Source organism: Sceloporus occidentalis, unplaced genomic scaffold, assembly GCF_023333645.1.
Source record: "Sceloporus occidentalis isolate IW3139 unplaced genomic scaffold, rSceOcc1.0.p SCAF_25, whole genome shotgun sequence".
Taxonomy (NCBI): Eukaryota; Metazoa; Chordata; class Lepidosauria; order Squamata; family Phrynosomatidae; genus Sceloporus; species Sceloporus occidentalis.
The window spans coordinates 11,499,068-11,513,380 of NW_028317005.1; the positions used below are offsets into that span (position 1 = coordinate 11,499,068).

The 14,313-nt window shown below is 39.5% G+C and overlaps 1 pseudogene; it reads left to right on the forward strand.

The window, feature by feature from the left end:
* The first annotated feature begins 1,983 nt into the window (after window positions 1-1,983).
* LOC149300406 (transmembrane protein 212 pseudogene) lies at window positions 1,984-8,994 on the forward strand (annotated as a pseudogene).
* The last annotated feature ends 5,319 nt before the right edge of the window (window positions 8,995-14,313 follow it).

Here is a 14,313-nt window from a genome sequence, read left to right on the forward strand (position 1 = left end):
TTGTTAAAGTGGGCAAGTGGCACTCCAGAAATTTACTGACCAGAAGGAGGATTTGCAGAGAAGGGGACATTTTTTGCAAGTCATAAAATGCTTCCTAGTACTGTGTGAATTGGGCCATTATGGTGTCTTTGGGCCGTGATGTGTGTTTCCTTTCTAACAGCTAGAGCTGTGGTGGATGCTGGCAGTCTCCTTGGTAACAACATATCGAATTTGCTTGGTCATCTTTTTTAAGAAGTAGATCAAGCTATGTACCCCAACCTAGTCTATTGTGATGCATAGCTATGCTGATAATTTGTCCTCTGAGGAACACCTTATGGCCTCTAATGGGATCATTTAAAGTGTGTCTCTTGAAGAAACTCAATGTCAGCATGGAGTCAATAATAACAGTGCATTGTCATTTGTCTCTTTAGTGGAGCTTGTAGACCCTTAACATTTTGAGAGAAAATCTTCACTCGATGAGGATGTGAGGTGGGGGATTGGGACAAGAATAGCATTTTGTCAAATGTCTAAAAAAATTCCATAGAAAAAGAGAAAACAATGAGGGTTAAGGGATCCTATAAGGATGTATAAACTCAACTCAACTTACTTATAAGGTTATCTTCCTCACCCAAGGGGCCTGGAAGAAATGGCATATGGAGCATTGTCAAACAATATGAAACATCTTTGACATACAATGTCCTGTCTCTCTTGCCAATTAAACAAACTAAGCTTTATTCCCTCCCTAATAGCCACACATCCCTCTTTGATCGAAAGAACATTGCACTAAAAACAATAATGAACACCTCAAGAGGCCCCCTAAATAAAAGGAGTTTTATAAGTGGATCAGGCCTCTGTAGAGCATTTGTGCCTGGGGTTACGCCTGGTCCTAGGCAACCATACGACTGGAATTACTTCCTCAATAACAAGGGTATTTTCCACTCGGAAGTTAGTTAGAAGGGTCACACAGGATGATCATGTCAGGCGGTGTCTGATGAGTTTGCTTGCTAAATGCTTGAGTGTCCTTCATTTTTACATGGGAAGGCTTTCCACAAGATTTAAAAAAGTTTCTGTGTGAACTTTTGCCCATTCAGCCAAAAGAGCCATTTGCGAGGTCAGGCACTAAAAGAAGATTTGGCTCGCAATTGGCATTCCAAATTATCTCAAAAGTGTTCAGTGGGGTTAAGGTGGTGGCTCTGTGTGGGCCACTCGAATTTTTCCACACCAAACTAGCCAAATCATGTCCTTATGGACCATAAGGTCTGTGAGGTAGCTGGGGGCTCTGCTCTGGGTCAGGGCTAGGGCAGCGACCACAATAAATGTATTATTACTCACCGTGTGAGGGTGAGACCATTGAAAGAGTCGAGTTCAGGATATGTTGTACAAAGACAACGTACATATTATAAGTTTACAGCTTGTACCCTATAACATTATGAACAGAACACAGGGATATGAACACCTAGTATGCTGTGCCAAACAAAGCATATCACAGTGTTAGGTGAGAGAGTAGATGAATGCCTTCACACGTGTCTACATATGCTAACAATTCCACAAGCACAATGTATAAATCAATGTGTCAGTTTAACAAACTCCACACAATCTCGGGTGACAGGTTCACTTTAAGCCAATCCTTTTTATTTGGGAATGCCTTGTCTTGGACTCTTTTTTTTTCTTAGTGTGAATGCATTCCTTACAAAAAAATTGTGAGCTAATATGTTAAAAGGCACATACTTTCTTGGGGTATTTACAGGTGTCTAACACAAAAATGTGTCAATGTGATTCCACTGAAATTGTTTTGCTATGCCCTGGGTACACAGACGTCATTATCTGTTGGCCAAATTGATGTATAGCCGGAAATAATTAAAAGCAAACAGCATCTTAGGTTAGCACATGTAAACAATAGATTTGTGTGTTGACTACAGTTTCTAAGAAACATAGGTTTACAGAAAGTATTTGGAAAACACCATTTGTTACAAGTCTATCTGAATGTGAAAAGGATCTTTATGGAAAATAATGAGCCTCTATCAGTGTACTGGCGGAATTCTAATTGCTTTTGGCATAATAAGTATGGTTTCTGGAATTGTAGCATTTTTTCCGGCTTTTAACTATAAACCACTGTTCATTGGATGGAATGTACGAATAGCTTGTCCGATCTGGAATGGGGTTTTGGTAAGTAAATTAATAATTATTTTAACTTTATCTGTACATAGATTAGTAGACTGAAGACTGAATTTATTTAATTACAGCTCAAACATACAAAAATCACTAGTGTTTGAGAAGTTTCCTTTTTTATTTAAAAAAAAAAACAAATTAAACTACCTCTAGAAGCCAAAACACATTGTATGTATGGATTTTAACTGATATCTTCTACGTTTATTGTAACATTATTTTCAGCTAATATAGAAAATATTCAAGCAAATCAATACAACTGATTTTAATTTATTTTTCACTTTTGTTTTGTAAACAACTAAAAACTCTTACATACACTTTATTAACCCCTTAAGGACAATGGGCTGTCCCTAAACCCATTGAAAACGATGCATTTTGAGCCCATACATGTACGCGCTTTGTCATTAAGGGGTTAAATAGCATTTTAACTGGATTGATAACGATAATGTTGTATGCATTGTCTTATACTTTACAATGCCAAACATATTTGTAAAATGATAGCACATATTTCACTTTACATTAAGGTTGTAATTAGTAATCGGGGCGTCTATAGATAGAGTTAGAAGACAAATGTGTTTTAGGTACACAATTTAATTTAGACATGATGTGTCTAGGTACTTTTGTTATATGCCCCTTTTAAATTGTACAGCACTGCGTGATTTGTATGCACTTTATAAATTAAAGGTAATAATGATAATTATTAGGGAATATATATATATATATATATATATATATATATATATATATATGTGTGTGTAATGGATGCGTTGAAAGCTTGTATGATTCCATATTATAATCAATCAATGTTGGTCCGTTAAAAGATATATCTTTCTTCGTTATGCCTGTACCATAAACAGAGGATGAGAATAGTCACCTGGTTATTGAAGGCTACAGTAGAGGACTGCAGTAGAGAAAAAACTTGCGGGCACGGGCGGTCTTGCTGGGGCTGCGGGCGGGAGCGGGCGGTCAGGCACTGTACCTGCGGGTCCCGGTAATCCCGCGCAGTCCCGCAAGGCTGTCTTCTCGCTGCTCCATAACAGTGTCTCCTATCTTGCTCCGCCCAGGAAAAAGGCGGAGTCACGTGATGTGACGCCACTTCCTGTGACTCCACCTTGTTCCTGGGCAGAGCAAGAGAAGAGACGCTGTGAGGGAACAACTTGCGGGACTGCACGGGAAATCAGGTAAGGAGGCGGGCGTGATTGGCCACAAATGTGGCGGGAGCGGGCGGGATTGGCCACAAATGTGGCGGGAGCGGAACACCCACATTGCGGGAACGGGCGGGAGCGGGATTAAAAAAGCAGTCCCGCGCAGGGCTCTAGGCTACAGCTCATTTGTTGCTATTTAGTAGACTTGTGCATTCGTCTTCGGGCGAACATGAAAACGAACACGAAGAGTGCGTTTTCGTTCCGAAGACATGAAGAAGAGAAGACAGTGCAGGTAAAACGTAGGTGAAGACGAAGACTCACACACGAAGAATCTTCACCTTCGTCTACTATTCTTCCCGGTCCCTTCCCCATCTAACTTACCTTATCTTCACAGCATCGCGGGAGTTGACTGAAGTGGAAATCCGCAGGTTCATCGTCAGGGGTTACAGGGCAGTGTGAGTGAGCCTATTGGTCACCTGCAGGGTCTTCCTCTGGCATCAACCAATTGGTTGATGCCAGAGGAAGACCCTGCAGGTGACCAATAGGGCTCACTCGCACGGCCTTTTTAACTCCTGATTTCCGCTCCCGTTAACCCCTGCGATGCTGCGTTAGATAACGGGAGCAGAAATCCGTAGGGTAAAGGGCTGTGCAAGCGACCAATAGGCTCACTCGCACGGCCCCTTACCACTAGTTGCTAGGCAGAAAAAAAAATAAAGCAACCTGGGACCCTGCTGCAACAGTTAAAAGTCCGTGCCAGCGACCAACAAAGTCGCTGGTATGGACATTTAACTGACACAGCAGGGACACCAGTGGTCTCCCCGCTGTGTCAGTTAAATGTCAGTGCCAGCGACCAACAAAGTCGCCGGTACGGACATTTAACTTAGCATAAATAACTTACTATAACTTCGGACACAATGCAGCCCTCTGTCCGAAGATATATTAGCCATATGTGGCAGTGTGTTCATTTTCATCTATTAATTATTTAAATAAAATATATCCCCATGATCCGCTGGTCTCCCCGCTGCAAGAGTTAAATGTCCGCACTCGCGGACATTAATTCTGTCGAACTTGCAAACTCTTTTTTTCTATTTATTTTGGGGGGTTTTTGTATGAAACTGTTAGACGAAAGCATCATGGGAATGTATTTTATTTGAATAAATGCAAATGAGCACACTGCCACATATGGCTAATATATGTTCGGACAGAATGCTGCTCTCTGTTGGTTTTACATTAAGTTGCATAATAACTTTGGATTTCTTTCAAGCATATGGAACAATGCTACTTAATGTAAAACCAGACAGAGGGGTATGGGAACAGATAAGAAGGAGGGAGGCAGATTATTATAGACCCTGAGGGGGGGGGTGGAGGCAGAGGGGTTTGGAAACTGAAGTGGGGAGGAACACTGACGGGAGGAAGAAGCAGGAAAGTGGCTTAGGGATGTAGAGGAGTATGGACACTGGGGAGGGGGGGTATGGGTGTCTAGGTGGGGAAGGAGATGGTCCCTAGACGGAGTAAGAGACAGAGTGGTAGGAATACTGGGGGAGAGGGGGACAAAGGGGTATGCCTGGTAGGAGATAGAGGGGTAAGAAAACCTCCTACCATCATTGTATACTCTTAATGATTAGAGGCCACAGCCAGACACACAGGGTTATGAGAGGGCAAATGCGTAAGTATACTATGGAAGAGAGCAGCAGTTGGGTATGGAAAGAAAAAACAGGGATTTTAAAGGTAGGAGAAATAGCTTATTTTTGAACATAGATTGTTGTTATTAAAAAGATAGGTATTATGGTTCTCTGTATCAGTGAGGTTTTAGTGAGTGTTTTAAGTGTGGCAGAGTTGAAGAGAACAGGTACTGCACAGGGAAGAAATAAAAACAGTTACGTAGAGAGGCAATCATGGGCATAGCAAAGGGTGTGTTTAAGTACACTATATGGACAAAAGTAGTGGGACCCCTGACCATTACACCAACAGAGAGTTTTATAAAATAAATATAGACATTAATATGAAGTTGGACCCCCTTTGCAGCTGTAACAGTTTTCACTCTTTTGGGAAGGCTTGCCCATTCATCCAGTAGAGCATGTTAGAGAAGAAGGCCTGGCTCACAATCTCTGATTCAGTTCATTTAGTTGGAAGCATAACATTGTCCATATTGTCTTGGTATATTCCCATCAGCATACCAAGACATTTTGGACAATGCTATCCTTTGCATCATTGATAGGTTTACATTTGAGTAGCAAAAGAGGGGTCTCTAGGGAGTTACAACAACCCAGACAGGATATTGCTAGGAAATGTATTGGTATTTATATTACAGCAGGTATTATAATTATATCTGAAATACAATCTATTAAACCATTCTAATGCACACATATTTTATAGACCTTTTCAGTTGGAATTCTTACCCTTTTGGCTTATCGAGAATGGACACAAAGATCATTGGTAAGCTTGTGCAATATCTTACTTGAGCAAGTGAGCATCTTAATAGAATAACATAAACTAGAACAATGCTAAGGCTTATAATTAATGTCTAATGTCAAGTTTATTTTTTCCTTTACCATTCTATCTGAATTTTCATTAGTACTAGTGTCATTTGTTCTATGATCTTCCACCTACTTTGCAGAATATAATATGTTTGTAACTAAATATAGAATGTATACATTTATTTACATAAATTAACAAGAATTTGAAAATATAATCTTATGACAGCAAACTGTAGAATTCCTTTACCCATGGTCTCCACCTAGTGGCTAAAAAAGCACCAACATAGCTTAAATAAAAGTCTGTGTGATGGAAAGATATAAAACTAATAACTCCACTGTATGGGTCTTTCGCTGAAAGTCTCCGCGTACGCGGACGATCTTTTATTCGCTGTGTCGCAACCTCTCATATCTCTCCCGGTCATTCATGAAGAGTTGCGAGCCTATGGCTCCCTCTCCAATTTTAGAATAAACACGGATAAATCCGAGGTCCTGGATGTTTCTCTGCCCCCCGATGTTCAGCGGTCACTCCAGAGTTCGTTTCCCTACCGATGGTGTCTGCGCAGCATTAAGTATTTGGGGGTTTGGGTGCCAAGGGACCTCACGACGATATATGATGAGAACTTCCCCAGATTACTGGCGCAGCTAAAGAGGGATCTACATCGCTGGTCACTGCCTCATGTGTCGTGGCATGGCAGAACCAATGTCATCAAAATGAACGTGCTCCCGAGGGTTCTGTACCTTTTCCAGACCCTTCCCATTTCTATTCCAAGGTCTTTCTTTAGGGAACTCCGTTCCCTTACGCTCCGTTACGTTTGGAGGGGTCGCAGTCCTAGATTGCGATACGCCGTTCTTACTCGTTCCAAAAACATGGGTGGCCTGGCATTGCCCGATTTTCTCGCTTATTACCGTGCCTCCCACTTACAGCGCCTTCTCGAGTAGAAATTCCAACCGCCACCGAAATTATGGATCATTCTGGAGCAAGCTACCGCACACTTCTCCCTCTCCTCCTGCATGTGGCTTCGCCCGGGAGCCCTGTTGACCCCACTCTGTACTAACCCGTTTGTCCGTGCCACTCTGACTGTCTGGAAATCCCGTGGGGTTGGAGGAATCCTTTCCTCCTTCGCCTCTCCACTGACACCAGTCGCAGGCAATTTAGAATTTGCTCCGGGATTGGAAGACGGGTATCTTTCCTCGATGGGCTTGAACCCTAAGGCCTGCATCTCTGACTTCTGGGACAATGGTGCTCCTCTGTCTGCTGGGAGGGTCTTCCCTCCTCCTGGCCCTGGTATACTCCAAAGTTTTCGCTTTTCACAAATCACGCACTACATCCACACACTTCCAGGTAAACATAACCTCACAAGGGACCTCACGGCTTTTGAGCGGATCCTTCAATTGGATAAGATGCCTCGGGGTGGGGTCTCAATCATATACCAGCTTTTGAACATGGGTACCCCTACTGCCCCCCCCTCATTTATGGGTGCTTGGGAGGAAGCCCTAGGGGAAGTCCTCACTGATAACCAGTGGGAGAAGGTTTGTGTTTTAACTCACAAAGGTTCTGTAGCCTCAAAATACCAGGAGACGGCATATAAGATTCTCACTATGTGGTACAGGACTCCAGTCTACATTGCTAAGATTAGCCCGGGGAGTGACCCGTCGTGCTGGAGGTGTGGGGAGGAGATTGGTACATTTTTGCATATTTGGTGGGATTGCGAGAGGATCAGACCCTTTTGGAAGGGCGTGCTGCGTGGTTTGGAGGAGGTGTCAGGTCGTGAGGTGCCATATGCCCCTGGTCTTTGCCTCATCTCCCTCACGGGTGAATCTCTGACTTCCATGAAACGTTCAGTTTCTAGACACCTTCTTAATGCTGCCCGTTCCCTGATCCCCCGATACTGGAAACGCACTGAAGCCCCGTCCCTTCGTCAATGGGTTACTCAGGTTGAGGAGATTAGAGAGATGGAGGAATTAGTCCACCTGTCCTCTGACAGGATGGCAGCATTTACTAAGGTCTGGGCAAGCTGGTTATCGTTCCTGTCATCCCCAGTTCTAGCTGAGCTCTTGAGGTGATGCGGTTGGGCGGCTCCCGTCCTTACTCTCAGGTCTCTCCCCTCTTCATATCCTTGTCCCCCACTCTCTTCCCCCTTCCTTCTTTATTATTCTCCTCTCCTTCCCCCGCCCCCCCCCCTCCCCCCCCTTATTTTTTTTTTCTTTCTTTTTATATATATATATATTTATTTATTTATTTTAATTATTTTATTGTGGTCCGGGCGGGTGACGGTTGCCATTGGGGATGATGTGTTTCGGTGGCCTGAACCATCGTAATCCCTCGTGTGTCTCCATTGTACTGTCCTGTCTGATTTGAATGTTTTCATTTGTCTTCCCCTTCTTGTTCCCCTCTTGCTTATGCATGTTCTGAGTTACGATGTGTGATTACTTGACCATGCAACATAGGTTATGTTCTGTGATACAGGAGACATTTACACTCACCTGTCTTCCACTGTTTTATTTCCTCTCTTTGGTTGTTACGCGAACCGCCTCACGACTGTCAAATTGTTAGACCTCTTCAGCAGCCCCTGCGTGGGTATCAGCGTGACTTACTCAGCATTGTCCGATGCATGTTTACGTGGGTCATTCTCAGTTTTGACATTTATGTATCTCATTGTCCGAGTGCTCATTATTGTACTGCCTTGTGTTGTACCCCATATGTGTCAATAAAAACGTTATTTACCAAATAAAACTAATAACGTAAAAAAAATTCTGAACTACATAGGTAAAACATCTGTATTTTTCTTTTTACTTTGCAGTGGGAAGCTACATTTACCTTGAGTCTACTAAGTATCATTGGGACACCAATTCAGTTAATGGTGGCCATTGCATCCATCCTTATTGGTCCCTATTGTTACTATTCTTTTGCTGGGATATCATCGACAAACTACATTGGCTATGCAATTAAATTCCCATTTCCTTACACCAAGTTTGGGAACATTTGTCAAGATCCTAAGTCCTATGAGGTCTTCCATCTGGTCTTACAAATAATTGATCTGATTTCGAGCATAGCCATATTATGCTCATCTTTGGCTTTAGCAATCAGTCTCTCAGCCAGAAAAGTGAGGTCGGGGACCCTCAATGTAAGTTTACAAGTTTACAATACTTATTTGTCTGTGCTAGATTTCATTACAAAACAAAATATATCACTGCATTTTTTATCTCCGCTTTTTATCATTTGTTAGTGAGAGTAATGGTATAACATTGGTATATCTATATATCTTATAAGTATTAACAGAATTTAAGGTATAGTGTTGTTAAAGGTTTGTATCAAGTATCATCTTAACAAATATAAATATACTTTGCATGTGGACAGCGGAGTTAAGCGGCAAATAATCAAACCCGGTTGAGCTAGTAAGGAAATGCTCAAAATACATATATATGGCCATATGGCAACTAGCCCAATTACAGAAGTGAACAACAACCACTAGCATATAATAACCAGTCTAGTACACACTAGGTAGTCCAACATATTACACTAGCCAAAGACAAAGTCTTCAGCGTAAACAACATGAAAGCCAAAAATCAATTTCATGTTTCCATGGTATAGGACAGTTGGTAAACGATATCCATATCCAGACATTATCATCACCTAAGCAAAGACCATGACAATATTGGGGGTTAAACAAACGCATGACAAAGATGCGTCTTTCTAGTACGTGCCTGCTAAATATGCTTATTTATGAAGTGGTTAAAAATAGATTCTTCCATAATAGGATTTTGTCTTTTCAGGTACTCTGATATACGATCTTCTCTACCTTTCAGAAAATATCACAGGCTGTCCTTTTAAACAGTTTCTGCAAGCAGCTAATAATGGAGAAATAAACACCTGCTGTAGAGCTATTGTGTAGAAACAATGTCTAGTTTATTATCTTCTGTGTTATTTTCCATCCTCCGTACAGTAAATGCTGGAAAACCGCTTTTATATATGCCTACAATGTTAAGGATTATATTAACAATACCAAATCAACACTGACCCAGTCTGCATCGATCCGCTTTTGGAAAAGCAATCACATAAAATCCAACATTAACCACATACAGTGGGCAGTATAGCCAAACTCTGTTATAAATCAAATACCAAATAATTATTTTTTCTGGGTTTCAGAAATCACTGAAGAGATGGATTAGCTAACATAGGCAATGGGTTTTGCTTAGGGTTTATGCCTTAAAATGGATACCTTGTTTAGCCTAAGCAGTTGTGGGATATTGGTAATATTTGTAACATTTATGTTCTCGGTTTATAGGGTTTCTGTATTGCTTATCAAGGGCCAACTCCAATAAGCTTCTGGGGGAGCTTTGCCTGAATATGTATAGCTTCAGAGTGTCTTTTCACATTAAATTATGCATATACAGGGCCGGCTCAACATTTTTTTCTGGAAAAACCTGCCAGTGTTGGTGCTTCATAATGCATAGTGAAATGATAGTTAAAACCACAACTTTCCTGACAGCTCTCCCTTTAGTGAATAAACCCCAAAGAGAAGTGAAATTACTAATTATTTAAAAAATATGGGCTGATCAAGTCCGTTCTATAAAACAATTATTTTCAATAGAGGACATTCAAAACAAATGTTTCTGAGAAAGTGTTATATTACATTTACGAGCTACACCCAAAATAAAAAGGGTTGATCTTCTTATTTTCCTTGTACAGCAATGGTAAAAATAACCAAAACAAAGTAGCAAAGCAGAGAGTCAGATTTGCTAATTTAGTAAAGTTATATGACAGAGATTTTGGAATAGTAATGGTTGGAGAATTATATATAAGTAAAAGGAGAAACGATAAATATAGAAACATAGGACAAGATAGGATCAGACAATATTTATTTTGCCCATCTAGTCTGGCCATATTATTCTAGACAAAAACCTTTATCAGTCCATGGTCTTGACTTAAGTTCGGCATAGCCATATGCCTATGCAATGCATGTTTAAATTCCCTTCCTGTGTTAACCTCTAACTTAAGCCAGGAGGTTGTTCCATATATCTACCACCCTCTCAGTAATGTAAAATAACTAACTTTGCTAGTACTTCTACTAAAAAGCAAGGTGTTATCATCCACTTTCAAGATAACCAAGCTAGTTTATAAATGTTCTGGATATTTGCAATGACGCTGTTGAAGGCCCCATGAAATTGTTATACTGTCCAAGTTAATAGGTAAGAGATAATATGATTTAAGAAGCAAGAAGCTGCACACTCTCAATAGTTTCAACTCTCTAAAGGGGTTCGTATTCCTTAGTCTTTGGTGTGTTACGCCATGTGTTATTTGCAAGCTCAAGGAAAATGGTTGCATTCGCTACACTTAATACATTTCGCATTGCCTCCTCCCTTTACCTTTGCGGCTAAAATACAAACAAATGAAACATATTTACGCGCTAACACAGAGACTACAAAGAGATAGCATTTTAATTAATGTTTTTTTTTGTCTTTCCACAGGGACCAAAACATGTTTGGTAAACCAAACACTATGCGATGGAAGTTATTTTTTTACTAACATAATTAAGTTACCTACAAATACCAAATATGGATCAAAATGCTTCCGTTTGGAAGATATGATTTATCTTTGTAAACTTTTTGTAGTGGAAACGTTGTTTCCATAGAAAGGTATGAAGTTTAGCAGTGTATTTTTGGGAATAAGTTTCTTGCTATTACTTAGCATGTGCATATTTTACATAAAATTGTTCTTTTTTGTAAATTTGTGTTCCTAAATGTAAAGAAAATATGTATAACAAAAAATCAATTACGATTTTATGAGCTGCTGCACACATTACAGATTTTAAGATAAATAAGGATTGTAAAATGTAATTTCAAATTGATTATATAAATATATAATTATATTTAGTTCCAAGTGCATTTATATATATATATATATCTATAACATGCATATTAAGCTTTAGCCATCTCAGTTTGCTGCTTTTAAGAAATACATAAAATCATAATACAAATACATTTTAAGGGAAACATTTAAATGTATTTAGAAATATTCAACCAAGGCATTTTTCGAGTGCCACCACATAGGTAAAGTGGTTCTTGGGTGATCAAAATACTGTATTTAAAAGAATAACATAAAAAAATCTCTTCTACATTATCTATAGAATCATCTTGGTTAAGCTGTAATAAAATTGCGATGTGCCTTGGGGGCCCTAAGGTGGTACCGTATACTGTATGATTGTATTACCGCCTTAAAAAGCTTAACCATATATAAAGAACACGCACCTTAAACAAGCCCTTTTTCTGATTCTATAGCAACAAAGACGTATTTCCTCAGAAAATAAGACTAGTGCCAAATTAGAAATACTTAATTAACTCTCTGGGCAAGATTTTGTTACTGAGTGTTGTATCCATCCATATAGGAGTGCAGCTCACCGCATCCAATGTTACTTGTCCTTGTGTACTGTTTGAAATGTACTTGGAATTAAGGAGTTGTAACAGTGATTACGTGCCGTATTTCCCCATGTATAAGACGCTCCCATGTATAAGACACACTTTAATTTTGTTTATCATAAAATTCATACTCATCATCCTCATCACTCCCATCCATTAACTGCCCCTAAATTAACCCTAAAGACCCCATCAACCATAACTGCCCTTAACCTAACCCTAAAGACCCCATTAACCATAATTGCCCCTAAATAACCCTAAAGACCCCATCTACCATAATTGCCCCTAAATAACCCTAAAGACCCCATCAACCATAACTGCCCCTAAATTAACCCTAAACACCCCATTAACCATAATTGCCCCTAAATAACCCTAAAGACCCCTTCAACCATAACTGCCCCTAAATTAACCCCACCTTCCCTAACTTTCAGCAGCCCAAATATTAATTTTTTACTTTCTGTTAGATGAGTTTCTGAGCCATGTGGACGCTATAGGAAAAGGGACGGGCCAATCGTCAGTGTAACTGCAGGGAGGGACTGTTAATGAGAAAGGGGCGGAGCCAATTGTCAGTGTAACTGCAGGGAGGGACTGGGAAGTAGTAACTGCAATCTACAACCACTGTATAAGACACACCTAGTTTTTAGACCCCAATTTTTTTTTAAAAAAGGTGTGTCTTATACATGGGGAAATACGGTACTTATTGCTATAATATTATATACATAATGTGAAAAAGGCCCCTTCTTATTTTTGGAAATTAACATGCTCTAAATATTTAGGTATTTCAAAGTCCCGACAATACTGAAAACCAACTCAAAGTTCATTGTCTGTATATGTAAAATCTTCACAATCGCTTGCATTGTCTGTGATAAAATGATATTAGTATTTTGTGTGCTCCCGTAAGCACGTCTGTCGCCACTATGTCGTTGTACCTTTTGAGCATCATTCATATCCTTTTCACCTACGTTAACTTTAAAGCACTCATCACATTGAACTCGAAGGCAAAGTCTTTTCAAGATCAGACGCAGTTCAAAGAAATTAGATCAAAGTTTCCACAGTCTGGAAATCCCTTGTTAGTTTTTTTGTGTAACTTCTTTTGCATATATTTTGACTTAAAATGTTCATGTTTCCACAACTTTTTTGCAAAATGGATTTAGTATTGGTCACATTATCATAAAGGATTTTGTGACAAAATTGTGACAAAACTATACAGAATAAAAAAAGTACAATGTAAGAATAATAGTTGTAATTGTCCTTTTCTGTTCACATTTATAAAAGTCATTTAAATATCTTTATACCTGTGTATAAGAGCTGCGGTTAACATTCGATTTAGGCATTTTTATTTTGTTAATTTGATTACACGCTTCTCAAATGTACATTTGTTTTATTTGGTGAGTTCACCTGGAAATTGTGGTGGGGACCAGTGGCCAATAATCTTAACTCTTTTACTCTTTTATGTTTATATGGGGGCAAATTAGAAAAGAGGGGAAATGAATGGGAAGCACATTTCATTTATTTAAATATATAGTGCCAGCAGATTCCATAGCATTGTACAGTATTTGACTATATGTAACAGAAAATTCAAAATAACAATAAACATGCGTTAAAACATATCGACAGAAGGAGAAATGGCTCTGTGAGTGTACCATTGTTTTAATCAGACACACTATTCCTGCTGACTACGACATTTTGTTTTAATCGCATCAGGACTAATCCTGCCTACTAGGATTATTTATTTTACAGGCATAATGGTGGAATATATGGATACTAAACAAAGTGATATACTTCACATCAACATTTAAACATCAAAGCAACATGTCTAAAAAGAGTAATTATATCTTACAAGTTACAGTTCACACAGAGAAATCAAATACAAAGACATACGCTTAGTTACATTGGGAATAAAAACTACTCACAACCTTAGCAAACATACAATAAGATATATGTAATTTAAATGTATAAAAAACAAGAGGTCACCCTCTGAAACGGGAAGAGCAGAGATTTCATAGACGACAAAGGAAGGTATTCTTCACAGTGAGGACAATAAAGGTATGGAATTCACTGCCAAGGAAGGTGGTGTTTTCAAATACATTAGATGCCTTCAAAGTAGGTCTGGATATTTTTTTTAGAAATGC